This window comes from Agelaius phoeniceus, chromosome 11 (genome assembly GCF_051311805.1).
Source record: "Agelaius phoeniceus isolate bAgePho1 chromosome 11, bAgePho1.hap1, whole genome shotgun sequence".
In the NCBI taxonomy this organism is placed as follows: domain Eukaryota; kingdom Metazoa; phylum Chordata; class Aves; order Passeriformes; family Icteridae; genus Agelaius; species Agelaius phoeniceus.
Window position 1 is genome coordinate 7,655,027 of NC_135275.1, and position 26,351 is coordinate 7,681,377.

Here is a 26,351-nt window from a genome sequence, read left to right on the forward strand (position 1 = left end):
GATAAAATCTCCTCATGTTGCTACCACCTTGGAAAGACTCAGCTATAACAAGTAACAAATACTACAGGTATTTAGTACAGTTCTGGAGCAGTGACACATAGTGTTGGAACTGCCCAAGAAATAGATTCTTTACCCTCCCCAGAAGTAGATCTGAGCAATTATCTAGTTTTACTTTCAATCTTTGAACACAAAATTAAAATAGAAGCACTTTAAGCATCAATCCAAAAGCAGTTTAGGAGACTTAGCAGTAGTGGGGTAGAGCTGTTTCCATTGTTTGTAACTGACTTCCAACACCAGGTTAAATTTTAGGACAAGCAAGTACAATAAACTCTGCCTACAGAAGAGAAAACACTGTTCAGTTTGGTTTTTCTTGTCAGTAAATATTTTGTGGCTCTTGCTTAATTCAGAACAAACTTTGAGGATGCTCGACAATGAAAACATTAATTTCTGTTCTCCAAACAGAGAATGGTTAGAATCTCTAAAGAATTTTCAGTAACAAGTTTAAAAGGCACAGTTTGAACTCTTCCAGCATCTCCTAGTGAAGTTACATGAGCTACACAGAGAAAAGCCACTGCAGGCAGTTGTATGGAGTTCAGTAGAACACAGCACTACATTTCAGATCTTGGCATGAGAGAGTCAAAAGATCAGGGTTTGGTTTGTGACCCATTTACTGCTGACCTCCCTTCCTCTGTTCCCTTTTCCTATCATCACATACCTACCAGAAGGTGAAGCTGCACAAATGGTTACTGACAGGCTTGGCTATTTAGCAGCAATACCCCATCATAGCTAAGGATTAGCATCTAAAGTCTCAAAAGTCTTTTACCATTTCTTTCAAAAACACTCAATAGAAAGAGTGAATATTATACTTTCAGCAAGGTATCAGGATGGCAGGTTACAGGCTCCTAACACCAATTCAACACATTTCTGAGGCAACCAGTGACTGAATTTATATTCAGAATTTTTCCTCCTGTCCCCTACAGCAAAGAGACTCAAGAATCTGTCTGCAATTTTGGAAACATGCATTATGCATGCAGGTTAATTAATTTGCTTCCATGACCAGACAGGGATGAGCCTCTCAGGATTCCTCCTTGAGGTGAGTAACTCTTGTGGAAACTCCCAACTTCCGTGCTTACTCATAAACCAAGGACCCAGAGTGCTGAGTAAGGACACAGCTCAGAACTGCACAGACAGGTACTCTGCCATTACAAATACTCATTAATTACTGCACTTCCTAAAGCTCCCTTCCAACATCCTTTGTTCAATCTGAAACAAATTTACCAAACTTAATATCCAAGGGGAATCTCGGGAAGTTTGTACACTATCTACCCACCTTTGAGATATATCTTTATAAAATTATAAGAATTTTTTTCAAAAACTTTTGCCTTTTTAGGGCCTTTGAAAAAGTGGGATGTTTGAATCAACCTCAAGGACAATCCACTGAAGAGCTGAAGGGCAGAGGAATAGAACTGCATTTTAGTTTGGGATAAGAAGACTACAGGCCAGTCTTGATGTGATGTCAGTAGCACCTTAAATGACAAGTTCTCAGCTGATATCCTACACAGTGCTAAGTGAAATCTATTTTTCCTACAAAGCTGTTACCCTGAAAACCCCCAGAATTCCCCTATAATAAATAATGATAAGTAAACCAAGCTGAATACAAGGAATGATGGAGAATGGAAATGCCCAGGGAAGTGAAAAAAGAGAACTTAAAATAGAAAGACTAAATTTATTCTACTTGCTTCTCTTCCTGTTTTTTTGCCCATCATTAGCAAGAGTTTCATGTTATCTACTCACCCACCTGACTAGAGGGTACCCAGAGGCAGACCAATGACAAGACCAGCCTTACAACATGTTCATTCTTTTATTCATTCCCTTGCACACAAGTGAGGAATCATTTCGACAAAAGTTTCACAACACCTCAAAACCAAAAAATCCTTTACCTCAAGGATCACTACAGCCCAGGTTCTTTGTTTTTCCTCCTGGGGCCAAGGCCCAGCTGGCCTCAGTTTCAGGAGGCACCTCTCAAATAGGAAACAGCAGCATTGCATTCCTTCAGGTTTCAACATTCACTGGACTCACGACCAACGATGACTGAAACCTCATTTTCACATCCAAACATAAACTATGGGGATATATTAGAGTGCAGAGAAGCAATTGGTGATTTCTGCTGCTACAGGGAAGGGTGTCAGTAGCCATAAAAGTAGACAAGGTCCCAAGTTGAACTGTACTGTTTGCCTTTGAATCTGATCCTGAATGCCCTATGACACTGAGAAACCTTTTAACTTCTCTGCTCCTTAGTTTGCTCTAATAAAACAATATATAGACACTTGGCAAAGTGCTTTAATTGTGAAGACTCACAACAGAAACTTTAGTACTAAAAATAGGATTTGTCAACACCAACTCTCAACTCAACTTCAAACATAGGTATTTACAGAGGAAAGCAAAACTACTTGGTCTGAATGAACCCTACAAATAACAGATACATGGAAGAGCCTACATTTTGAAATTGAGATTGTCAATCACAGCCCTGTCTGCAGAGCAGCTATCACAAGTCAGCTAAATGGTGGAAGAATGGCAGATAGGGAGCAGTGGCCTCTGGAGGCTTTGTGGCATTTACCAGCTGTCAAAATACAGTTCTGCTCCATGGGAACACACCAAACATTCCCAGACACTCTGCCTGTAAGTTTACAAACACTCCATAAATAATGCTTAAGCATCTAACAGGAGAGAGACTCACACATGACATTGAGAGCCAACAGCACAAGCAATGCAAACTACAACTTGAGATGAACAAATAGAGATAACCAGAGCTCCTGAAGAACTCAAGATTGTTTCCCCAAAGGTATTTAGCAGGTGAAATAAATGTTCTGGACCACACAGTGTGCAGAGAGAAGTCAGTAAGAGCCAAACCACAGAACAAAAAGGAGAAATCTAGATCTGGAAGAAACAACTCGAACATGTTTGAAAGCCAAATTGTTAAGAGAGTTTAGATCAGTGCCTGTCAACTGTATCTAGCATGGGATGGGATTAAAAATAGGCAACAGATGGGAGGGAAAGATGGAGAGAAACTTGAAAATTTTTACTTTTGTTGCTAGCTTTCACCTGTGTCTTAATCATCCAGGGGACAGACCTTGATGGCCTGGATTTTGGGATACAACATGAATGACTCTTCCTTCTCAAGCAAACTAACAGATTGTATATACAGAGTTCTGGATTATCAGAGATTTGAGTCTGCTTATGATTTTCTCAAGTGACAAACCCTAATTAAGTTCATTTAGAAGAATTCTTTTCCTTTCATAATTCCTCAGTTAGCTCCTGTAACTTCTGGAGAATTTTAACCCCTCTTTTGGGCATAGTTTACAGACAAACATTCCTGCTCAAACAAACTATGGGAAAGTACATGGGAACATAAAGTTTACTAAAAAACACAGTAAAAACAAAAAAGCATTAACACCATGAGTGCACTGATATGATGCTGGAAATTCCTAGGTCTTGAAAATAGGAATTAAGTACTTTGGGGAAAAAACAGTTGTGCTGCAACTTGGGAATCAAGCACTCCCCATTTTAAGGGAATAAATAGCTCACGTATGAGCTTTGAGTGGCAGTGTCCTTGTTGGGATGCATTCCAGGGAACACAAGTTCAGCTGAGCTCCTAAATCAGTACATGTCTTAGGAGGCATCTGCCAGGAACAGAAACGATGGATAAACCAGCCTTGATGGACTCCAGCTCCTCAGCAGGCTCAGCAAAACCAATCAGTATCACACCCCTAAGCTTGGGGACTGGAGAGATGGGCCACCCCTGCTGCATGAGGGACATGAAGGAGAAGGCTGGTCCTGGGCTGCAGGAGAGTTCTGAAAACATTTTAAGACTTTGGTCAAGGCCTTTTTAGTTTTTGTTTTTCTCTTCATCTTATTGTGAGGGCAGCTGGGCACTTTTTGTTTCAGAAGGACCACAGCACCAACAGCAGAAAAGCAGCTGTTTATATATTTATTTTTTAAATCTTCCACCAGGTGCTGAGATATGTAAAATCATTAGATGGATCACTGGATTATTTCCAAACAATGGTTCCTCTTTTACCAGGAAGCTGAAGGATGGTGCCTTCTGAGAAAACACTGCAAGTTGACTGACAGTTCATGGTGTCTATTCCACGTGCATTATCTGAGGGTCATGTAAATATTTCAGAGTGGCATCAGAAAGATAAAGCTCTCTCTGAATACATGCAGTTTAACCTGTATAAGCACATACCTCTTTCAGATTGCTCCTCTCCCTTTGGAAATACATTTTTGAACGATAGACAGTAAAAAAATATATTAAAATGCAGAAGTAGTTAACAGGTGGTTCCCGTGCTCTGTGTACTTATGTACACAACTACAAATTAAATTATGACCTCTGTTACCCAAATGACTCACTGAGAACAGCAATAACAGTCTCTGACGTGCACTACAGTCATGGCTGCCAGCAAACTCCACTGAAGCTGCTTAACCTCTCTGATTAGTAGATGTGGTTTTGGTCACTTACAAGTATGTCTAATTTTAATTATGACACTGAAGTTCCACAGACATTGCAGGTTTTATGCCTCAAAGGGACAGAGGAGTTTTTAAGTTTCATCCAAAAAACCCCTTCAGCTCTTTATTAGAACATGGCTATAAATGACCTGGTATGTACTCTGAACACACGGGTATAGCTGAGTCTATCTCTAAAATGAGATTAGTATCTTAAATAGATAAGAAACTTTTACTTTTCCTGTAACAATTCTGCTCTTTTAAAATGCAAATAATTCCACCTCAATGACACAGTGAAATTATCCTGAAAAACTTTTTACTTACTCTAATCACAAACACAGTGAACAAGAAAATTACTGACACTGTCTTCAGAGCAGTTTAAGCTAATAAACAGAAAAACTCCCCCCAGAATAAGACACCATTCCTACTAAATTAAACAGAAACAAAAAAACCCCAACTTCCTCCTCTCTTTACACATTAAAGGAAGGTACTACACTACTACAGCCAGCCTCAGTTCTAGTTTGCACATTAAGCCTCACTTGGGCACTTTCCAACATTTCAGAAACACATTCTTCTGGCTGGCAGTAGAAGACATGGTACACATACAGTGTCTGGAACTGGCATGATTGAGGCCCCATGGGTCCTTCCAGCATGCAATGAAATAAAATGATCTGTTCTACCAAGGGACAGAACAAAATTTCTGTCCCACAGTATTCCTTCTTCCCAGTGACCTTGTTAGGCAATTATCTTCCCTTTAACGTGGAAAGCTGGCAGCTTGCCCCTTCAAATAGCTGCATAATAAACTAAATTGCCTGCCAAGAGTACTTGCCTGTCATACCTGTCTTTCATACTTGGCAAAGATTTCACTCTGCCTTCTAAACCTCTTGGATAGGGGCCGTGACCACGCCCAGGCAAGACAGAAACAGTCACATCACTGGGGGAGTATCTGGAATTTTTCCTTGAATACACAAGGTAGTTGATGAGTAATTCACTAACTCAAAAAAGTCACCAAGTTTGTCTTTCTTAGGGAGCCCAGAACACCAGTCTGTGCTTCCTACCTATTTCTAGTACAGGTTAAACTCTATTAACTCAAACAATAAAGAACAAAATAAATACTTAGCAGACTCACTCTTAATCCCTTTTCCAGATTTTTCTTTGGAAGTATCTTCCTAGATAGATGAGTTTTCTTCTAGGCAACCTACAACTTTTAAGACCCAGGCTGTGGTAAATCTAAGCCACAGTGACCAAGTCCTCCAGGACCAAGTGTTTGCACTTGGCAGGAAATTACAGCTGACCACTAAAACTGAGAATCCACCTAAATGAGTCTCATGGCCTGAAAACTTCTGCTTTTCCAGATAAACTGGGCAGAGCCACAAGAGAGAAGCTTTCCACATTGTAAATGGAGCAGCACCAAATGGAACTGCTTCATCCTTGCTCTCTTGGGCACTAACACTGAATCAAGAACAATTATTTGAAATACTACACGTGGCTCTCTACAAGCAGACAGAGCTTCTTGCAACTGCTATAGTTTATCACAACTAAATACCCTGAATTTAAGCAGTAACTCAAATATGAACGACAGAAACCAAGTCAAGGAACAACCAACAGAGGAACCCTTATGCTTCAGATGAAGCATCACCAGGAATCTTTTCCTTCTTCACAAAGAGCCAGCTTGGAAGCAGAAAGTAAAATTATTAAAGCCATGTCCTCATAGAGAAGAGTTAAGATTTAGCAAAAAACCACAACTCTGCAAATGAAGTAAAGCACGTGAATGCTTCACTAATCTAACAAAGCCCTTTTTCAATATGATTCCATAAAAAGTTATATTAGTCCCTGAAAATAATCAGGACTTTGAATGTTTCCACAGGCACCAGGGGGGAAAAAACCCAAACCAAACAAAAACACAAACCAGAAACCCAGGATCAAAGCACACAGTAAAGCGTCAGGCATCAAACTCTGGAGCCATAACAAAGGCTTTACAATCTAAAAAAGATTACATGGTTGCCATTTTGGAGTGTTTCTGTGAGGGAGAGATAAATGAGAACATGGTAAAGGTCCAAAACATACCAGCTGAATAAAACCCAATCTGTTACATGTTCCAAGACAACACTCTGCTCCATGAGCTTTACTAGAAGCAGCACGGTGAGTGCAGCCAAATTCTCCCTGAACAGGAAAACCTCAGACCTGTGTATCAATGGCAAGAGGAGCCAAAGAGTGCAACAAAGACCCTTTCAAACATGGCAAAATCTAACTAGGAGGGACAAACCAGCTACTGTAAAAGAATCAAAACTTCTATGCCCTAATATATTGCCAGAGGGGGGGTTTAACAGGAATACATGACTTTATTTGTATAACTTTACACTTCACACTACTGTCATATCAGCTCTTTCAAAGTATTTCACCAAACAAAATAAGCATGAACTTTGAGAATCTCAGAGTACACACTTGCAGAATTGTTTGCTCACAGTACCATTGCTCTGAATTTTACAGTTTTCTGTTGACTTTACAAAGTATTTTGAAAGGGAAAAACCTGCAGCTATGAGCAACTTCTGAACCCCAGCTTGCTGTGGTACCCCCCTGCATTGCCTGCTACTGAACAGATCATTGGGAAGATTAGTACCAAACTTCAGCAATTAAAAGGAAAAAAAAAATCTTTCAAGTTGCTGCTTTGAAGAGAGTCACACAAATTAATTACTGTGACAGATCCTGGGAACATCTGATTGCAAACTGCTGAGGACTTGACAGCAGCACATTGGATTTTGTTCAGAAGAAAAAAGAGGGAAAAACCTCCAAATACTCCCATACCTTTATAAGATAACTGAGACACTTAATTTTGAGCAAGTACATTTTACCACATCACATGTTTTTCTCTGGAGTTTTACCATCCATTCCTAAATAAACTAGATACTAACACTGTACACATTTTCAGAGATCATCAATTTGTTTTTTTTCTCCAAAACCAGGAGACACATGTAAAACCAGCAGTTTCCATATAACAAATTAAGGACAGAGAAAGATAACTTAATGACTGATCTGAGAAATTCATTAAATTGCCATCCACTGCTTCCTGCTAGAATTACTGTTGGGATTGGTTATTTGTTTTAAAAATGCATTTTAAAGGTATTCAGCGTTCTCTTCAGTGTTTCCTAGGAGCACCAGGGGAACTGCAATTAATCTCTGAAAGGATTAAACTAAGAGGGAGAATCAAAGTAACCCAGTAAAGTTTCTTAAAATCAGTTTTTGACTGTTTGCTACTTATGTATCCTAAAATAGAGGAAGCAAAGGTGAAGGCAGAGAGCGAGCTAAGAAACAGAAAATCAAAGCTGTTTTGAGTTTCATGAATTAAAAAAGTTTCACTGCAGAACTTCTTTGTATAACATGCCTTTCAGGGAAAAAAAAAAGTATTGAACTGCATCTGCCTTTTTAGCAAAGCACAGAAAAGGCAGGGAAAAGAAAGTAGAGCACAGGTACACAGAGTGAAAAGTGAAAGAATGAGTTTCGGTTCTGTGAAGTATGCTCTACTAGGACTGATGTCACCAGAATGCCAAAATGTGTTTTAAAGTACAGGATTTGAGGTCTGAAATTGATTTCTCTCTTTCTTAAGGCAATATTAAGATTATGTTTTCCTATTTTCACACTTTATCAACAAAAGATGGGGACTTTTTTTTCAGTGTTTGAGGTTACACATAGCCCACATCCCTTAATGGGTGCAATGGCACTGGTTAAAAGAATTGCAGCAGAAAGAAAAAAATATCAGCTTCATTAACATTTTAATTAAATGTGTTTTCTGGTTAAAATCAGGGAAATTTCACCCTTGAAGCACAATCTTGCAAGTGTGAAGCATGAATGTAAGAATTCGTTTATTTCTGTCAATGATAGTGCTACCAAGCCAGGTAAATTATGGCCATACTGAAATCTTTGTAAACACAGCTACAGCAAAAGGAAAACTGGTTGTACTGCTTTCAATTTGGTTTTATTCAGCCATTGTCCAAAGTCTGGTGAGCCCAAGTAACTCCAGTCACTATCTAATTCCTTCCTGATCCGATGGGCTGTGCAGTATTGGAGGATGTGCGGGCAAAGTCCAACAGCAACAGATAAACCTGGATGTCTTTGCAGCAGGCCAAGGCTCTGGGCAGGGTGAAGTACAGAGGTTTCTGGCTCTTGGTTGGGCTGTGAAGTAAATAAATCAGCATTTTGCTTTCCCTGCTGGGTTCCTCCAGCACTGCTAGCACAGGATGGAGCTAACAGGATCAAAGTCATCTCCAGTCCCCTCTCAGGCCCCTGGGCATCTCCTCAAGTAGCCCATGGCCACCTCCCTGCTACCCTTTCCACTGACCTACAAAGAATGCAGTGTTTTGATTTGCACTGTTAGAGCACACAACCAAACACCTGCTTCAAAGTAAAAGATCCTATTTTTATTTCTTTCTTAGTATTTAGCAACACCTGAAAACAAAGAGCACTAACGTTGTTCTCCAAAAGGCCAATTCAGACCTTGGACAACTTCAACGTATAAATGATGTGGGAATGAGCTTAGAAATGTGTTTATGACATGCACAGTCAGAGACAATGAACCTCTGAACTTCAGGATCCACATTGAAGGAACAGAAGCAAGCAGCCTACTTCCTCTTAATATGTTGCTTGCTGGGGATTACTCATTACTTGTTTGCATTATTACTTATTTGTAGATGTTATTAGTGCTCAGCTGATAATTTTTATTATTGATGAATGCCATATGCACCTGATGTCACACAGCACTACACATTTGAAAAGAAAAGAGCAATTGTACTGTTTGAGCTTTTGGGGAGATGCAGCTAATGGAAAAATGGTGCCAAAGTCTTTCAGCCAACCCTCTCCACCTCCAGCTATCCAAGCCAAGCTGAACACAAACTACACAGGTGTTAATTCTCTATAGCATGGGGATATTGAGAAAAGTTTAATAGAAAATGCTGCAACAGTTGAAATCATTGCATTGCATAAAGCCCAAGAGGCTTAAGGGACATCTCCCATTCTTTCATCTACAACCTGAGACTCCAGCTTGTGGATGCATCAAACAGAACAGGGGCTTCCCATGGCTTCTGTCTTCCATTTCACCACACCTAGTCTCCAACAGGAAAAGATTCTGCTCACTGATACCCAGAACACGCCCTTCCAGCAATTTATCAGATCAAGCATTCAGAAGATTCAAAATGAGAAGTTCTGTACAGTTGAGTGTGAAGATTCTCAAGCCCAGCCAACCACAATCTCAGGTAACTGTGAGGACAGTATGACTCTGCTACCCTGGCTTTGTGCAAGTGCTTCCAGAGAGAAGCAGTCAGTATCAGAACATGGCTCCAAGTAATACTGAGAAAGTCCAGCTGGAATCTTTCAAGAGATGAAATGGACCAAAAAAGTTTTTCCAGCTTCTTTTCCCAGAGGACAAAACCCCCTCTATTACTCCACTTATTTTACCCCCATCTTATCAACACACCTTCATGGGCACAAAATATATGAATTATACACTTAAAACCTAACTTTGAGGAAAAGAAATCTCTCAGAAACTTTATAATCATAAAGCCACAAAAAATGCACAGGAAAATTCACAAGTCTCAAGAGTATTTGCTTTTCCCTAGGATGTTGGCAGAACATCTACCTCATCTTTGTTCCAGCTTTGATACAATATTGTGCAGAGTCAGTTAGATGGAAATTTCTCCAGTTTGCACCAGGGAAGGGCTCAGGCTGTGCAAGGCCAGCAGTGGGTGTTGCTTTGCAGCACACAGAGCTGAGCTCAGCCCTACACTGCTGGATGGGAGCTGTGGCTGTGTCCCAGCTGGACAGCTCAGTGCTCAGCCCAGCAGGGATGGGGCAGGCAGCAAACCAGGACGTGCTGGGGTGTCCCAGCCAGGCACCCACTCTTGGGCTACTGCAATAGGGAAAACAGGCAAAAAAACCCTGAAAAAAACCAACCAAACCACACAACCAAATATCCAAACCCTCAAAACCAAAACCCTGAACAACCATAAGTTTCACTACCCATGATCTGGACACGCAGAAAACAAACAATTCCCCAAACTACTCAATTTGTCAGGGGTCCAGCAGAAGCAGAACAGCTACTCAGTACAACAGTCACTGTCTTACGTCCCCAGAGTTCCACATCCAGCTGCAAACATTTCCCCCAGCTGCCCCTGCTTCCCTCTACAGCCCCTCACCTGGAGCACAGAGAGCAGATGGAGCCACACTGGGGTATCTATACACAGGCTTTAAAAGGCTTATGCAGCAGACACTGATGGACTGCAAAGTGGGGTTTTTTTGTAACTTTCCTAACAATTATTTTGGGAGATTGAATGGCTAAACAATTAAAAAGTGGTATTAAGTGGACTTTGGCAAATAAGACCCTGATCAGAAGAGTATTATGCATGCTGGTCTCCATGTACTGTGCCTTCACCCACTAGAACTCCAAGTAAGAGCTAAAAGACCATAAGAATAAAACCAAAATAAGGGAGACACAAACAGGCCAAGTTTTAACTTACCTTTAACTCTTATGAGGCAGCAGGGTGCCCCTACTAACCAAAGCAAAACTAAACACAGCAGAACAGGGGTAGGTTCTTCCACCTTGGCCTGCCTGGGACACCTTGCCTACAGCAAACGGTTTCAATTACATGAGTCTGGCATTCTTTTTTGTGCTTTTAAGGGGATAAAACACTAGATATGGCTGTCTTTCCTTTGAAGTATTTGAATGCTCAGTGTCTGAGAAGCATTAAGTGGTCAGCCCAGTTTGGAGAGCTGTTAATTCAAAACAGAGCCGTGTAACCCGCATGGTTTGTTTAAAGCAAACAAAGAAAACATCCCTCTGTTTGAGACTCACTCAAAACTTTTTTAATATTAGGATCAGCTTTATTCACTGGAAAGTAGAATGAAATAGCAGTAAGAAAACCAGATTTATTTCAAAAAAATAAAAGCAAGGAAAGAGAAATACCCAAACCATAATACAAGTAGGGTTTTTTTTTGCAATCTAGAGTAGGAATAATGCTAAAACCCTTCCACAGCCCTCCAAACAAGATTTGCCAGTTGGATGAAGTCTTAAAGAAAGTATAAAACCCTCCAGAATTCAAGCATGCCATCACACATGATATGTGTATCAAAATGTTTTAGAATAATTTAGAGCCTTTTCCTCACCATCTATAGAAGCATCATTTTCCAGCAAATGATATTCCAGAAACTGACAGATAAAGGAACTGAAAATAAATGTGGGGTTTTTTTTCTACTGACTTGCATTAAAGTCATCACAGATGTTATTATAGAGTCTTGTAACAAAAAAACCCAAAACAAAACAACAACAAAAAACAACCAACCAAAAAAAACCAAAAAACCCAAAAAAAACCACACCAAAAAACCAAAAAACAAGTAATAACTTTCAAAAGAGTAATTTTCTGTTTGAGTGGGTCCCTTGGACAAAACTGAGGTCATGCTATGTCATGACTTTCAGAGCACTTTTTACTTTGAAAAGTTTTCCATTTTAGGTTATTACAGACATAAGAGTACTGCTGCTAGGCAAAATCAGTTTTGTTATCAACAAGACAAAGCTCAACTTGTTACTGCTGTGGTAATTAATTCCTTGTCATTTCACTTGGCCAGAAGGTTTCTTCCTGGATATTTTTCCATTTAGAGTCCTAAATCAGTTTGCAAGTTTTATCCACCAACCACAGAAGCAGCAGAACTTGTATCCACACAAGTGGCAAATCAGTTTATAAACATTTAGAATTACTGTGTTTGCACAAGCTTTTGGATTTAACTGCATCAATTTAAGAGCAGACTTTAAGTGGACTGGCACATATGCTTAGACAAGGCTTAGCTATGATAAACTGACTCAGTCATTAAATACCTATATGAGAGCTCATTTTCTTCAGGGAAAAGATGGAGATTAATTGCTAATTTAGCTATAATCAACATTATAGAAGATGAATGGCTAGTTCATGCCTAGGGGAAAAAATTCACTGAGATAAAAGACTTCCCCTGCTTTTTATGCTATATTAAGTATTTATCCGCAAAATAAAGCACTGGGAAATCCTGGAAAAATCCTTTCATAATTTAAGTATTTTGGGAAAAAGAAAAAAAAAGGTCAAATTCGCACTTTTTAAAGTACATTAAATTCTGCTCCTTGATCCAACAATAATTACCAGTTTCACATTTGGTTTTGGCACTGATATAGATACTTCTTGCAATTTTAGAAGAATAGATTTAACTTAATCTCTACTGTACTTAGAACTGCAGTATTTTATACATTAAAATATACTTATATTCCCATTAACACATACTAATGTTTTACTCAGAACTGTTTAGTAAATGCACTAATGTGCACTTTAGCTAGCACACTGGAGTCCAAGTACTGCTTATTTTAATAACATATGCTTGAACTCAGCTGTGAGATATGCCCTAACTCCATACCAGAAATGTGCATGAAAGTACTTTCCAGTTAAAATTTGACCCTGTAAGGACACAGATATTAGAGGTAAAATATAAAATACACATTAAATTTCAAATAATCAGTATTAAAGACTTTTTGACAAGATGAGCTTTTTAGCAAGAGAAAGAAATGTTATTACATTTCACATTCAAAATCAAAATGCAGTTCTGGGAAGATGAACACTTTGCTGCAAGAAGTCAGCAGCTCCCTGCTTCAAAGTTTTGAAAGAAGGCTTATGCAATGCAGAGTTCTAGAGATGGAAAGATTGGGTTCAAAGTTATTAACTGGTAAGAGAATAAGGAAATGAGTACAGAACAACATACAAAAAGTAGGAGATTGAAACTAAAAGCAGATTTTGCTCACAAGGGGTTTTTGTTCTTTTCTCCAGCTGCAAGATGCAAGACAAAAAGAACAGAATTCAACATAAGGAGAGACAATGAACAACTGGTTTATTTTGGCTTGTTCTCCTTAAATCCATATCTATAAAAACTTTCAAGAAAATAAACATTTCTCTTTGCTTCAACTGCCACCCACTGGAAAAGGAAAGCAACATTAATTCCAAATTGCAAGACCCAAAATAGGTCAGAAAATCAATCTGACAGACACTGGTACAGATTACATTAAAACCTTGGGATTGCCTTGAACACTCTTAGTGACACTGCAAGAAATCAGCAAGCTTGCAAATTAAACTGAAACAAAAACCAGGATACAGCAAAGAACCAGAGCTGCACTTCCTCTCTCCACCCTGGCCCTGGTGAGAGCATTTGGGTTGTATTACAGAAGTTTTGGGGAGGAGTTCCTGAGCATGGAGCAGGAGGGGGGTTGGCAGCACAGGGTGTGACATGGACGGGCAGCATTGCAGAGCCTGGCATCTCTCATCACTCTGAGCTGCCCCTGCCACGCTCCAGGTCCATGTCTACACACTCATGGTACTGCTCTCTCCCACCTGCTCTTGCCTTACAGCAGAAATCAATCCACTTCCTTGCCCAAATGGCAGTTTCAGCATTCTTGCTTTCCCTTGCCAGCAACCCCCATGTTCCCTTCAATGGACACGTAGGGTGTCTGTGGTGCAGATCCAACAACTTCATCTTTTGGGAAATGGAACCATGTGGAAAGGCTGAGTAAAAACCCATACAGGCTGCAACAGAGCATTCTCACTTGCTTTGGACAAAACTTGTTCTAATTCTGGGTAAAAGGAACCCCCCCATAGACCTACAGCGTGTCCCTAGGTCAGCCATGTGAGGTGCTGCACACCAAGGCTGCACTGCAGGTGCAGTGACAGCACTTTAACAGCTGCACTTGTGCCACAAACCCCAGCCTTGCCTGGAAGTGACTGCTCTGCAGAGACAGCCCTGGGGAACCTGTGCCCAGCCTGCCATGGCTCAGCCAGGGAAGGCAAAAATCACAGCTGAGACTACTGAGGGAATGAGACACCCATGCCCTGACTTCCTGCAGAGAAAAACCAACCTCTGGTGAAAGGAGACCAAATACATGGGGAGAATCAGATTCCAGAGGGCCTTCAGAAGTTAAGGTGTTCTAAGGTGTATGTGCAACAGAACAGATCCTCTGCAATTACAGATGAACTGAGAGGTACAAATTGATTGCAGATTCCCTCACTGAAAGGGTCCAAGAAAACTGGAGAAAGGAGAAGAAGTCCTAAGAACCTCACACAAGCATGGCAGCGATTAACAGAGAGACCTATAAATTCTTAGCCCAATTAACATCTTTCTTCAAATGGCCTTTACTTAAAAAAAGGAAAAAAATCCACTAGGAAAAAATACCTGGCAATATTACCTGATGACAAATCTCTTCTGTTAATATAGAGGTGAGGAATCCCCAGTGGAATGACTTCACTGGACTTGCACAACAAGAGATGCTTCTTTCACTGGGCAGAGCTGGGGCCATGATACCTGCCACAGTTGCAATACTGCTTCAAGCTGTGCCTCCTGCTCTCTAGTTCCCAACATGATTTTTTTCTAGGCACATACTGTCTGCTGACCCCAGGTTTAACCTGTCCTTCCCTAACTTGTGCTAGGCTTGAAGGAATGAGGTAGCTGGGGATGTTGGCACCTCCTTTTCAGCCGAGAGAACAGGAGAAGACGTTCCAGTGCCAACGGCTCACTGCATTCAGACCATAGCAAATCTGGTTGAATTTTAGCTCTTAAGTTATCTGGGAAAGTGTAGGTCCACAGCAAGAAGCTCTTGCCCCTGGGATGCTGTTTCTTAGGTAAATTTGTCAAACAGAAATCGCAACTGTGGGCTCCTGTCAGCTACTGAGGAATGTAAGCAAATGTAACCTGAGAGGGCTCACAATTCCCTGACACACTAATCTGCTCTGGATATTTGGCAATCAGCACCCCCAAGTCATTAGTGAGACTATCTGAGTTCAGCAAAGGCCACAGTCATCAGACACTTGAGGAAACAGCTGAACCCTTGTTGAGCAATTCACAGCTCAGCATGAGCACAGCATTACAGACCAGCACACTGCATGGGAAGAAATGTCATCATCAGTGATCAGCAAGTGCAGGAACCAGACTATTAAAATAATTCTTTAAAAACCCCCAAATTGATACTGAAAGCATCTATAGTCAAATCTACTCCTACTTGCAGAGATACTTGTTTGACTAAGGGTTTCAGATCTAGTTAGAGCCCCTTATCAAAATTATAGAATCTGTCTGCACCTGCTTGATGTAAGGCAGCCATCTGTGCTCATTCTTACAGAAACATACATTTAATACTTTTTTTCTTCAAATAGGCAAGAATAAATCTTACTTTCACAGGAGTTTTTCAGTAAAATATTCAGACAGTTCCTCAGCAGTTTCTCAACAGACCCTAATGAAATCAGTGAGGTACAATTACCCATTTTGGTTACAAAGTCACACCAGCAAAATGCAGTTACCAAGAGGCATTCCAAAACATACCATAAACATCTTGAGATAAAACCTACAGGCCAGTCAGTGTCATATTTCAAACATGACAGTCTTTCAGTGTTATTGCACTATGTCTATTTATCTTCCTTTTCCATGAGAATACAAGTTGAAAGCATATGATGAACACTGCTTGTTACTGGCTGGACCATATCTTCCTACCAAACTTCTGCACACAGGACTTTTTGAAAAGGAGGGACTGTTTCTTTCAAGAAAGAAATACAAGATCCCTGCTTTGTTCATGGAAGAATCAAATACAGCCTCCAAAAAAAGCATAGTTCAGACATGAAACAATGTGTTAGCAATTGCTTAGCTACCTTTGTACTCAGAATTTCCCACACAAAGGCAGACTTCGAAGCCAAGCTTAACCTTGTTTGGCTCTTAAGACAGTTTTGATCATCTTTTCAAATATCTGTCCACATGTTCAAGCATCTAAATCTTGAGAAAAATAAAAGTTTTACTATCAGAAAGAAAAATCTGTTATCACAACCAAAAATCCTTCTTCTTTAAACTGTTCCTCACAGTGAGTATTGATACATTCAATGCTCTGAAGGAAATTAAATATCCTTGAAACTATGAGAAACAAAGTGATCCTGACAAACACTCAGATTTCAAGAGTTCCTTTGGCAGAAAAGCCATGGCAAAGCTTAAACTGCATTTCCTCAAGAAACCAGAGAACATGATAGAGTCAAGTATACAAACCAGGATTTTATGAGATCTCTATTAAATAGGTGCTGATGGGGATTGGAACAGATAAAATCAAACACTCAGAGTAGCTCAATGAGTGCTAAACAGCCGTGTAGTTTTCTCTTCGTCATCTCATCAGTACAAATTTATCACAAAATAAACAACAAAGCTAACCCAACACAGGTCCGGGCTTCCAGCTCCAGATCAGTAGTGTGAATTACATCATAGCTCAGGGGTGTGGGAAAATGAGCTGAAGTTTAGATTTAATGCATATGTTTCAAGATGCACTGCATCGATAGCAGGCAGCCAGGATTAAGCCAATCCATAAATACCTAAATCATTTATGAGGCTGCAAAGGACTAAACAAAACACGAATTAAAGCCACTCATGTGCAAATGTACACCCCAGTTTAGAGATTTTCAGCCATCCACGAGATGAGAAACAAGATACTAATTGAGATAACTCCTCTGAGCCCTGTGGGGTGGAAAGGATGTCAGCCCACATGCACCTCTTCAGAAAAGAGGGGCACCCTCACTAAGGGGTCTGGGAAGAGCCTTTCTCAGGAGGGTCTCTGCCACAGACACACAGCAATGACACCCTGCCCTATTATCCAGTCTCCAAGGAGCTCTCCTGACCCCACTCATGGGTAAAACTGCAACATCTTGGTTACATCTCAACCAAGACAAACCACAGCCTGCTCACAGCCCTAAGAAGCACAGGAAATAGCAGGATATGTATATACATTACACATCTGCTTCGTTCTCAAAAGCAGGTTGGAATTCAGAATAACCTTCTTCTGAGGCACAGAGAGGTACTGCTGCTTATTTTAAATTTGATAGTTGGCTGATTAAATGGGAGGAGATGGCAAGCACACACTCTCCTCCCTTGGCAGTCAGGCAAGCATCATCCAAGGTTAAAAGCTTAACATGGATCCGTTCCGTGAAGTTATCTGTGATAGCCATCCCCAGACTTTATGGATGGTGATTATTATATGAATACCAACTATGCTTAAGTATCCTTAAATAAACTTTTCCAGATAGAGCATTGCACTCAATGGCAAAGCAATTACCAGAAAACACATTAATTTCAGTAAGAGGATATCATAAAAAGTATTTTGTGGTTTTATGCACTTTCTTGGTTTGAGCAGTATTTGCAAAGAATTTATTTTATGGCCTGCCTCTTGGATTTGCAGCTATTGATATAAATCTATGCTGCATCACTTCCATCTTTTAGTCAGAAACAGTCAGCTCTATTGTCAATGAGAAAAAAACAACAGGTTCAAAACATAACTTCATGGATGTCAGGGCACCTTGCTGTCACCAAAAAGCAGACAACATATTCCACTTGCATAAATTTTAATCAGAGGAAAAAAAAAACCAACAGAAGATTATTTGAAGCACACAGATATACATGTCAGATTTCTATCCTCTGTAATAATGTTACGTGCAATAACAGAGTCTAGTCTACAGCAGACCAGAAATAAACCCTGCATGACTCTTGCCAAGGTCAGATTTGTGCCGTTCCCAGCACTCCTGTGTGCTAGATCCCTCATTTCTCTACCTTTCCTGGTGTCTTCGGACACCGGTGCAGCTTCCAGGCATAAAGGCAGTATGATAACCCAGGAGGTCCTGCAGAGCCAGAGGCAATCCTTGCTTCCTATGGAGCAGGTTTCTGCTAAAGTACTCAAATACTGTAAAAACCTGCCGGGCAGCTCCGGCTTGAAGAGGCAGTGTCTTTAAGAAAGTGTAAAAACTCTTCCGGGTAGAAATAACTGCATTTAAAATGAGAACACAACACAGGGCACTTCAGCATTATTTTACCAAGGCTGTAAAGAGCTCTCCCAGGCTCATTTCTGTTAATTGCATCTTTGCAAAGTGCAGCCAAGCGGATGCAGAATGATTACTTTTAATGTGTTACCCAAATGGCTCTGAATGGGTGCAGCTTTCCCCCTTTCCTTATTCCTGCTCCTTGTCCTTTGGTTCCACACGGAGCTCTACAGAAACAAATTCTGCACTTGGACTATGCGCATAAAGGAAGACTCAGAGAAAGATGACAAGTTCTGCCACAGAGCAGCAGTTAAAAAACTATTGGAACACAAACTGTTTTGGTGCTTGTCAGGCAGCTTTTGGACAGAACCTGATAAGAAGAATGGAGAAGCTGCATTCAAATGCAAGGATAATCCCAGAGTAAAAAGTCACAATCTTTCTCATTAGTGGATGATTAACAGAGGAATTTGGCTCCTAATGAAGTCAGCCAGCCCCCAGACTCCACTGGTAAATCCCTTCTTGTCATCTTTCACATTCAGCTCTGACTCATCTGCAACAAAGTCCAATCTCCAGCCTATTCCTTTTTTCCCCTCGTTCTTTCTGCAGTAGTTGAAGCACACACTTAGCAAATGCAGTGAAAGGGATGGTGGACTACAGGCACACAGCACACTGGGACTGCATCAGGAAGAGACACACCTGAGTTAGCTTTGGGGAGCTGAAATACCTGTGTGAACACATCCAGGCACACAACCCAGTGCCCTTGTAACACATTTACACTGCACAGGCCACGCCGGGCCACTGCAGCCCTGTAGAGCAGCTGCCCGGGGTGAATTTGGCACAGCCACAGTCCCACCTCCAGGCACAGCTGGGGACTGGGAGCTAAGGAAGGGGCTCCTCAGCCAGAGCTGAGCTCCAGCTGGGGATGGGCAGAGGGCAGATTTGTGCCTCTGCACAGAGGAGGTGACAGTGCAGCCTTCAAACGGGAACAAGGATGGATGGTTCATTTAAACTATTGGGCCCTGAAGCACCCACCAGAATCACAGGCTAAGGTTGGTAGGGACCTTAAGGACCATCCAGTCCCACCCCCCTGCACGGGCAGGGACACCTTCCACAAGAGCACCTTGCTCAAAGTCCTGCTCAGCCTGGCCTTGAACACTTCCAGGGATGGGACCTAATCTGAATGGACTTTAATTCTAATGACTGTGGCTTTTAGACATCAAAATAAGCTCAGAGGCCTGAAAGCTCCTATGCTTTTCCCAGGAAATCAGTTACTTTAATAATAGATGGCAGCTTTCCAAGATTTATTGTTATTTCCTAGATCTATATACCATCAATTAGCCAAGTTCTCTTTGAGAGAATCTTCTAAAGATTTCTTTTCAAGAAATGTACGTAGAAAATTTAAGTTTTTTAGTTTAGAAATAGTTTCTAAATAATTCCTTCTGTACAGAGTATCTTTTCATCTACGGTGCGTGATCAAAAAGTAAAAATTATTATGCTATTTCAGTGTTCCATTCAATAAAAAAATAGGACCCTACTGTATGATTATGTCTAATGAAAAGGTGGGTTATAATTCATGAAGCACAAAATGGCAAAAAAATTAACAGTGAGCTCTTTTCTGGTAATAACAATATGAGCATCTTCCTGATCAATTATATCACACAGATTGCCTGAGCAGAATCACCTTAAACTCTCTCATTACCTACACAGACATCACATCTGTGTAACTGAATATAATTTTCTGTATGTTTGTATCAACCACTGAGTGGCAGCAATTCCTTCATACCTAAATCTGAATGATGAGATGTAGGATGAAAATCTCAAAGGATTCCCAAATCTTAATTCTTCTGCGCTGTCCTTAAGTTCTTTTGTGTTTAGCAGTACAGGCAAATAATAACAACTAGTGAAATATCTTATTGCACCTTTCAATCTTTTAGCTGTCAAAGTTCCAAAAGTATTGCACTTAATTCTGAAAATCATACATCCTTAGAACTTGGATGTATTCAATTTTACAAAACATAGTAAAACTATGTGGGTCAAAGAAACTGAAATGCCAGCATTTAATAATTTCTTAAATTAAAGCACACACCTGTATTTTATTACAAAAATATTTTATATTATTATTATTAAATATTTTATTTTATTATTATGAAATATTTTATTATGAAATTAAGGTGAGGATGAGAAACATTTAAAAAAAGAAACCTAAACCCATGTTTTGCAGACTTATGTTTGCTTTTCCCCTCAGTATTTGCAGGTTTCCACAGCAGTGACTTAGGGTGACTGAAATCTACCAGTCCAAATACAAACAGCTCATTTTAAACACAGCCATTTTCAGGAACTAAAATAAACAGGAAATCCTGCATATACACTTAAAAAATGCTTATGAATTATTGCTTAACCACTTAAGAAACACTTCTTCATAGAGTTCCTGCTCTGAAATCTATGCTGGTTATAGCGTCCTATTGGATTGGCACAGTGCTGCAAGGCATTATTTGACAGATGGAAAACTGAAGAGTTAATTTGTTATTACACTGTTAAAAGACTATTGACAGTACAAGTCTGGAGCAAAAAAGATTTAAAAGGAACTAAACACACTGTAAGGGTATCAAGGATTTTGATACCGATTATTTGCAGAGATACTAAACATTGTAGTTCAGGCTTTAAACGAGCCTCTCAAACTAGGTAAAGATCTAGTACTAGAACTGATTCTCCCACACCCATCTGCTCTCTCAGATCTCTCCTTGGACATATCAAGGGATGGGATACGGGGCAATGTCATCCTTGCACATAAACCTCCTAGGTTCAGATCTACACTCTGCTCTGTGCTACTTAGACAATCTAGAAGTGAAGCGGTGCAACAGTCAGGGCCCGCAAGTAAACTGATGTCAGATGTAACCACAGAACGCTGTAATCCAATTATTTTAATATTTCATGCCCTAATGCAAGCGGGGAATTCTCTAGCGACGAACTGAAAATTGTTTTTTAATAGATGCACGCCTGGCATGTACGTACACAAAAGCACCGGGCATTCCTGCTCCTTCATTTCTTACTGTCTGTCGCCATTCAGCTGGAAACCTGACCATCTGAAAGCCTGCATTTCATCTGCCCGAACTCACTGCGGCACGGAGACTGAAACAGACACTCGGGGCGGCTGGGTGGGAAAAAAAGTTGGTGGCATCGAAGTTGGCACTTCTGCCGGGAGGGAACTCCGTGTTCCTGTCAGGGACCGACGCTGGGGCTGATCCCGCCGCCTCCCCGCACGGGGCACGGCGCTGTCCCCGCTACGGCCCCGGCTGGCCCCGCTCCATCCGCAGCCCCCCGCCCGCAGCCCAACATGGAGGCTCCGGAGGAGGCAGCCCCGGCCCGGGGCGCAGCCCCGCCGCCCCCCGCCCTACCCCGGCGCTGAGGCGCTGCCCGGGCCACACGGGGGACGGCGGCGGAGCGCCGGGACCCTCGATCTCCCTCCCTCTGTCTCTGCCCGCCGGGCGCCCCACGGAAGCCGGGCGGGCCGGAGGGAGCCGAGCCCGTCTCGCTTCCTCCTTCACCCCAGGCGGGGCAGGAACTGCCGGGCGGCGGCAGCGCCGCGCCGGGGGCAGGTACGGGCACTCACCGCGTCCGGGGAGCCGTCGGGAGCCGCGGCCGCCGCCGAGTTTCGGGCGCTGTCCCGGGAAACAGAGAGCGAGAGCGAAGGAGTACGGGCGGAGCGGCGGGCGGGAGGGAGCAGAGTGTGCCCGGCACGGCCCGGCGCTCCCCGCCCCGCGCTCCGCTCCGCCCCCGGCGCGGCTGCGGCCACGCTCACCTGCTCCTGCCGCGGCCGCCCCTCCTGCCGCTGCCGCTCCTCCTGCGCCGCCCCGCCCCGGAGCTGCCGTGCCAGGCGCTGGCTGTCCCTGCCCGGGCTCCCGCGGCTCCGTCCCCTCCCCTGTCCCGTGGCGGTGCCCGCGTGTGGGAACGCCCGAGCCCTCAGTGGGAGCCCCGCGCCGGGCCCCGCCCGAGGCTCCGCTCCGCACCTGGGCTCGGTGCCGTGCTGAGGGAGGGAGGGAGGCAGGGCTGCGGCCGCGGCAGCGCTCTGCTGGGGTTCGGGGTTTGGCAGGTGTTGGTCCGCCGGTCACCCGGACACGGGGAAACACCGCGGTTTGAGGTGCCGGAGCTCGGAGCGAGCCCCTGCCCGGCGGAGAGCTGCGCTCAGGTGTTCTCAGCCTTTACTGCGCTTTTGGTTAAACATTCTTTGGTGGCTTAGAAGCCACGGATGTTGTTGTTTTTTTATGGGGCCGAACCCCGTAGCTCTGTGGTCGCTGCCGCTGCCTCAGCGAGCTCACCTCAGAGACCTCAGCCCTTCACCCGGTCACTTTGAGTCCCAGCCGGGGCTCCCCCGGTCCGTGCTCTGCTCTGAGTGATGGGGCTCGGTTTTTCTTCAAGTGCCGTAAGCGTTTCTGTTAAAATGAGATATTTCAGGGATGGGCTGCAGCACAGGAATGCGTGAAGTGTAGAAAGCAGAGAAAACACTTCTATACTTCAAGGCAGACCTTTGTCATCACTTTTTAACTCGCACAGGTCACGTATAATCGCTCTCATGTTTTCATCTTAAATGACCTCACTCAGCTCTAGCTGAAGACGGTGATGAAATTCCCAGTGTTTTTGTGGTGCTGTGGTAACTGGGTGTTTCTGCGGCAGGTGCCAGCCCCTGGTGTGCAGTGGGGGTGTCACCATTGCAGGGGCTGTGACCCAGCTGTTACATTCTGAAACGCCACATTCCACCCATTTGATGTCCGGCTTCTTTCCAGAACATTTCACTTGATAGTTATAAGGTAATGTCAGAGTTCCTTGCTTGTTCTGTCTGACATCATCTTGGAAAGGCTATAATATGTATATAAATCAGTTGGTTTATGCTTGGAGAGTCTAATTTGAAGAAATATATTTCAAAATTGAGAGCTCTAGTAGATATATCACAGTTTGGGTGAAAGCAAAGGAACAGAGTCATCTGAGGTAATTTCCTTTTTACTTCTGCTGCAAATTAAGCTATGTAGTATTTTGTACACACACATGTTCTTATGCATGATTAAGTGTGGGGTGTTTTTTTTGGTTGGAACATCTAAATAATGTTTTCCTGGTTTGGGAGAGAATGTCATCTGCTTAGCTATGATGCTGTAATAAATTGTATGAGGACTCTCATTTAAAATTGTGTAGATTGCTGTTATGCTGAAATCTGGAGGAGCTTTATATGCATGAGCAGTTCATGAATATCATCTTATAAAAGCAAAACTAAAACTAGTTTAAATGAGAGGAGAAAAAGCAGAAGCTAATTGTGGCAAGGAGTTTTCCTCATTTCAATACTTCCAGAGAAATTTGGAAATAGTGCTCTAAAATAAATTTTATTTAATTTCATGCTCTTTGGGTATTTAATGGCATATAAGTGGTCTGAAAGAGTCCATTTTCCTTTGTGACCTGACCATATAATGTTGCAGCAAACCATTAGTTAACTACAGCTGTATTTCAATTATTTAGAGCATCGCTTTTATCCAAGTGTTTCTGAAACAAAGAGTCATTTTTCATTTGGACTGTGGAAAATTTTGCAAGACCTAAACTGCTTTGCCTCTGACTTCTTTGTTCAGACAATGGGTTCAAGTTGGATTAGGACTGAGTAAAGATGTAAAAATTTGATCCACAGGAAATGAAATGTGAGAGTCTTCTCAACTATTAATGTGACTTTAGAAATTTGGGGTGTTTCCTGGTACTGAGACTTTCTTGCTGCCTATTTTCTGTAATTTTTCCTGTACAACTCAGCCATGCTAAATGCATGGAAATGCTCCTACAGCTGGAGAGAGTCTTTCCTCAGAATAGATTATAATGCAGCTCAGAGGGCTTTATTAAGTCATTTTATGTGCAGTGGATTTGAGAGGGGGATGAAAATCAGTTCTAAGTGAACATCCTTTAGCAGTAGTCTCTGTCAGCTTCTAAGTAAATAGTAAGAAATGCTGGATTTCATAGTGATTACAGGGTAATTATTGGAAAGGAAAAGGGCATTACTATCTCTGATCCTTTTTTCTGAAACGTGCCTTTGGATATTTCCTAAAAAGAAAACAGTCTCAAGCTGAGTCAAAACATTTAATCTCTCCGGTAGCTGAGTAGACATCCCAATAATTTCCAATCCCATGGTAAATCACTGCTTTGTTCCAGAAGATCTCTGGGGAGAAGATGAATTACCAGGGCCTCCCACAGCTGGATTTTCTCTTGTATTTTCACACAGAGAACACCTACTTTACCTGGGGTCACTTAATTTTTGCCATATGACAGGATGACAGTAAGGGGTGATGTGACTTTGAACATGCACATTAGAAACAAAAGTTAGAGAAAAAACTTTCTGCAGCAAATATAAGCAAAAATTTTCTAGTGGAAGTTAAGAACTAGTTCTCTGAAGATTTCTGAGGCAGACTGGTGCAAAATCACTTTCCACAAGTGTAATAACCTATTGTGAACTGAAAGGCTATATCTACAGTATCTGTTACTTCCAGCAAACAAACCTGGTTTTAATCCTCATGGCAGATACTTCATTTAGACAAAGATGGTGACTTTTGCAAAAGTGTAATTTCAGAACAGAAAACAGTCATGGCCGTTGCTGCCATTTTTCACAGCCCCACTTTGAACCAGGACTTCATTGGTCTCTCAGTCCCAAGCCTCACCACCAAATGCCTGCTCTCATTTCCTCTTTTCTGATAGTGGTGGGAGGTGTGAAGAGTCTGGTGGTGGTGGGAGTTTCCACCCATTGCCTTCTACACGGGTCTGTGGTCTATTGTGTACATTCACTTTTTCATGTGTTCTGAGCATTGTTCATTGTCTTCAGCTTTGCCTGAAGGTTGTGGTGAGAGGCTTGTGTTCTCTGTCAGGCTTTTCCTCCAGGTTTTCAGGCTGTTCTCTGTGAAGGACACGAGCTCTTTATGGATTAGCAAGGACACAAGTACTGAATTTGGTCATGTGAAGGTCTGGCTGTATATATATATATAAAATAAACATTTATAAATTTTATATATATATAAAATAAACATTTGGACTGATGTCTAAGTGAAGCAGGAATTAGGCTGCTTTTCCTGAAGTCTTGTAGCTTTAGAGATTCTTTTGATAACAACATGCATTAATTTCTACTGCTTATTTTTGCAGTTTTTTATACTGATTAAGGAAGGGTTTTTTCTTTGTGTTGGTCTGCCTGCCATTTTTTCTAATTGGGAGCTGAGTTGTGTTTTTCCTGCTTTGTCAGGGTTTGCTTCTGTGGATGTTGCACGCTCCTGTGCAGAGCTGTAATCGAGTCAGGAGCACTCTGCAGGGGAGAGGCTGTAGGCAGGCACTACACCTAGGAGAAATTATCATCTCTGTGCTTCATTTACTGTGCTGTGATGAGTAATGTTCCATGCCTAGCAGAGTTTAAGTGGAATGATAGGCTTATTTTCTTTTTCCTGGAGCATGAGATGTAGAAGTTAGTGGCTGTGCTGGGGAAGATCCTGGTGTCAGATGCAATCATGTGAATTTCGACATGTTTGTGTAGCTAAGGTACTGCAGAGGCTTTTTTGTTGAGATTAAAATGAGGTATGCTTATATCCCAACCACCCCAAAGTTCTGCTCATTTGAAGGAACTTTTATATAAGATTCATTTATAAACCAGACAAGTGAATAGTTTCCTGACAGTTTTGCTGAGATGCCTGTTTAGAGCATTGCCAATTCTTGTGAAGTTTGGTGCTTTTAAAGCCTTACTTCCTTGTGGAAGTAATTGCATTGAAATCTTAGGCTTTTTTTTTTTTGTCTTGCTTAAATAAAATCTATTTTTCATGTTTGTCCAGAAGGTACATGCACATGTTATCTTGGAGTTCTTAAAGAATTGAAAATCTGGCCTACATGTAAGAGGAACCCAAAATCTCTTGAAGTTCTACAAATACCCACATGCTGCCTTCTATTGTTGGGGGTAGGAGACTGATCCCTACATTTTGAACATTTGAGACTGTAGTTAGTTTGTAAGAAGAATTGAAATTAAAAGAAGGTCTT

At 41.7% G+C, this 26,351-nt stretch overlaps 1 protein-coding gene across 2 annotated transcripts in view; it reads right to left on the reverse strand.

Annotated features, from left to right (window-relative positions):
• PRKCD (protein kinase C delta) overlaps positions 1-22,159 on the reverse strand; it is a 60,466-nt gene extending 38,307 nt beyond the window's left edge. The window contains exon 1 of one of the 2 annotated variants that reach the window (XM_054639917.2): positions 21,934-22,159. The gene's annotated coding sequence lies outside the window, so the exon portion shown is untranslated. The remainder of the gene's footprint in view (positions 1-21,933) is intronic. The other variant, XM_054639918.2, reaches the window with a different exon arrangement.
• Positions 22,160-26,351: the final 4,192 nt, after the last annotated feature.